This window comes from Macadamia integrifolia, unplaced genomic scaffold (genome assembly GCF_013358625.1).
Source record: "Macadamia integrifolia cultivar HAES 741 unplaced genomic scaffold, SCU_Mint_v3 scaffold_173A, whole genome shotgun sequence".
Taxonomy (NCBI): Eukaryota; Viridiplantae; Streptophyta; class Magnoliopsida; order Proteales; family Proteaceae; genus Macadamia; species Macadamia integrifolia.
The window spans coordinates 116,596-120,046 of NW_024870629.1; positions in this window are offsets into that span (position 1 = coordinate 116,596).

Genomic DNA, 3,451 nt, shown 5'->3' on the forward strand with positions numbered 1-3,451 from the left:
GGGAAGTAGCTCATTAGCAGGCGTCTACCGCTTGCTTGAACTTCCCAATCGATGCCTTCTTGTCGTAAGGTATAGAAACCAGCCTTTATAGCCACAGTTGAGGCCAGGTATGGGATGCGAAAAGCTAGTCTATCACGGTCCGGTCCAACGGAGAAAGCTATGGAATATCACCTTTAAGAGTGATTCCACCAGTATCGGGAGGGGTGAGCGATAGCGATGGTTTAGACGAAGTGTGAGCTAAGAAAAGAAGTAGAGTTGATAGTCTGGGTGAGCGAAGCTTGATAAGGTCAGTTGACAGACTCTGGAGACTGAGGTAACGAGGGAGTAGCTTGTAGGTAGGGCTGAGTGAAAGGAAGTAGAGTCTCAAGACGAACAAGGATGAGGCTGAGCGCTATAGAAGATGAGTCTCAATTATCATAGTTTGAGGAACGAGGGAGCTTTATAGAGTAAAAAGACTAAATGCGATCATCGATTGCTGAGGTTACGAATCCAGACGAAGTAGGAGTTTCTAAGTTCGTTCCTCTGGGATCAGGCTGACTATGAAAAGATAAAGAATAGGCTTAGAGGTAAGGGCTTACTTAAGAGTATACCACTTCTACGATAGGAATAGCTCGTAATGCTCCATCTCTTCCGCCTTAGCTTTTTCTCATGACTTATGCTCCTTGCATACCTTGATCCACTAGTCTTTCTGTCCGAATAGCATTTAGCATTTCCAACTCTGCTTTGAGCTCGTAAACTCGCTTCAACTCTCGCCTCGCTTCCTCCTTACGTCGACCTCGTCAACTCGGTCGCCTCGTGACCTTATCCTTCGTCTGGCAACTCGCCATCTTCGATCAGCTTCCTTAGCGGGATCTTCGAATACCTTCGCAGGCCCTCCCTTCGGTCAGCCGGGCCCCTTCGGTTAGTTCCTTAGCGGGAGCCACTCCGTTACCTTATTTCAACAAAACCAGAAAGTAGTAGCATGAGATGTTCGCCCATGCGAGAAGTAATGTTCCTAGGGCATTGGGATAGGGGGAGGGAACCGAGCAGATTAGGATGGACAAGCAGAAGGTGAAGGCAATAGAAGAGTGGGGCCGTGACCGAGCTACGATCATTTCTTGGCCTTGTGAACTAATACCGTCGGTTCATCACTGGATACTGACGGATCACAGATCTTTTGAAGAAAGCCTTGGCATTGGATGGACGGACAAGTGTATCCATGGATTTCATTGCAAGCTTGCCTAAGGTGGGGGAGGGGCCCGGATCTGGGGACAGGTCTCCCTATTATTGACTCAGTAAACCTCCTATCGAGGTTCAATATGAATCTTTGGGCACCTTCTACGAAATCTATGAAGATTCTCAAATAAGAAAAGCCCTACTCTTACCCGTGGGACGGATTATGAATCTTCGGGCATAGCGATCTTTAGAGTTGGCCATCTTTCTTCCCATTTCCTCGATAGTAGGGTAATCTTAAATATTCCATTATTAGTGTCAGTGTCCTTCGTCCATAGCAATCTTTATAGCTGGCGATCTTTAGCCATCTTTGGGCATAGCCATCTATATTCTATACCCTAGAGTGGGGCACATCTAATTTATCCTATCAGTCGCTGTATCCGAGAATCGAGGAATCCGCCTGACTTTAATAATGGGGGCGCATACTCGAAAACAACTGACGAGGGAAAGGTTGCCTACCGGGGAATACTTTAATAAAGGTCCTACCCATACCTAGGAAAGTGAACTGCCCGGGTCTAACTATGGAATAACGGGGTTGGAGAGAGCGCTTTTCAAGCAACAAATAATAGTATACGGGGGATTAATGATAGTAGGGGGACCCTTCTTTTAATGAGAAGTGGTTGGCCCTACTAAGATAGATTGCGAGAGGGGACAAACATGGGATAAACATCGGGATCAGACGCTACCAATCCACATTCCATTTGTGGAGATTCGCCTCGAATGATAATCGAGAGTGAAATGATCCGGGTGTGCATAAATCAACCTTATTCCCAGCTGCCCTACTCATTAGGCCCGTGAAGCACCTCGCTACTATCCATCTGCCTACTTTTGTGTGTTAGACTGGAGCCGTATGCCCATTCAAGGCTGCCCATGCCCAAATGCCCTTTCAAGCTCCGTGAAAAAGGTTAGGCGAAGCGTGGGCCTCGCTATAACTCCACTTACGCAATTACCTGTCTGAGGAATGACTTATTTTTGAGAAGGAGGGCGGTGGGTGGGGGGGCGCGAAGAGGAAGGCTCATCTAGATCTATTATCCACCACGGGAGCCCTATCAAAGAAGAGCCAGCTTATGAAATGAGATGCCACCATCGAAGCTGAAGCTACCCTTTAGAAAGGAGGAGGGAGCAGGCTACCCCATGTAACCGATATGAACCCACCCCGGGATCGGACTCTCCACCATGCAATCCGTAATATAGGGATCAGACTTGGCCCCTGTATTATGAATGAATCGGGATGGTTGATGAAATGGATCAGGCCACTAGAATCAAATGGGATTGCTCCTCTATAGAAAGCGATTTCTTATCAAAAGACCGCCGATTCCCCCGCTAAGAGCTACTACTAAAACTAGCAACTAGAAACTGTTAGCCCCAATGAGTGGAGTGCCATAGGCTTATCGCCCCTAGTTTCTACATCATGCCCCATCCAACACCCCCGCTTCTTTCCCATCAAAGCCCTACCATTAAGTGCTCGCCTCTTTAATTCAACCGCATCTTGCGTCCGTCCCTTGGCATTCATATTGATTTGGTTTCAGCTCGAATCTCATGTACGTGTTCCTCTAGCGTTGAAGTTGCACCCCTCTAATTCGTGTATCGGTGCCCCCCATATCGAGATTTAATCCCTTCAAAGTGGTAAGTTAAGCCCCGACCCTTGAAGTTGTAGTGTTATCAGTTTCCCGTTCCCCATCTATAAGCGATAGTAGCGGTGCTCGGTCGTGTTATTGACTCCCTTTCCCCCCTGGTGGATAGAAGATAATTGAATCCGTGCTATTGGTAGATCGGCGAGGCCCTCAATGCATCGATCTATCAATCTCCCTAGCTTTGGTGGTTCTCCCCAGCTTGGCGTGGTTCTGCCTCAATCGCGGTTGCTATCGTATGGACCGTGAGTTGTTAATCCGTATTCCGTAGACCTGGCATTAGTGTTGGTTAAGGTTATTTGTTTACTGGAAGCGCCTAGCTCCTAATCTTAGTGGAGAGAGTCGGCTATCACTGGCCATGGTAATCTTTCTCTACTGGCCTGGCAACCAGAGCAATCGAAGACAAGCAGGGAGAGGTCTTTATTCTTCGGGCCCGCCTTTATTGGTCAATCCCCCAGGCAAGCAAGATTCGTTTCCCAACCACTAGTCTCTGGGTCCTGCCTCCATCCACTCCCAATAGTAGGGGACATGCATCCAATTGGTGGAGTCTGAATAAGCTATTTATCTATCCCTTCTCCATAGGCGGATTGAGCTCGATCAAAGCGCCT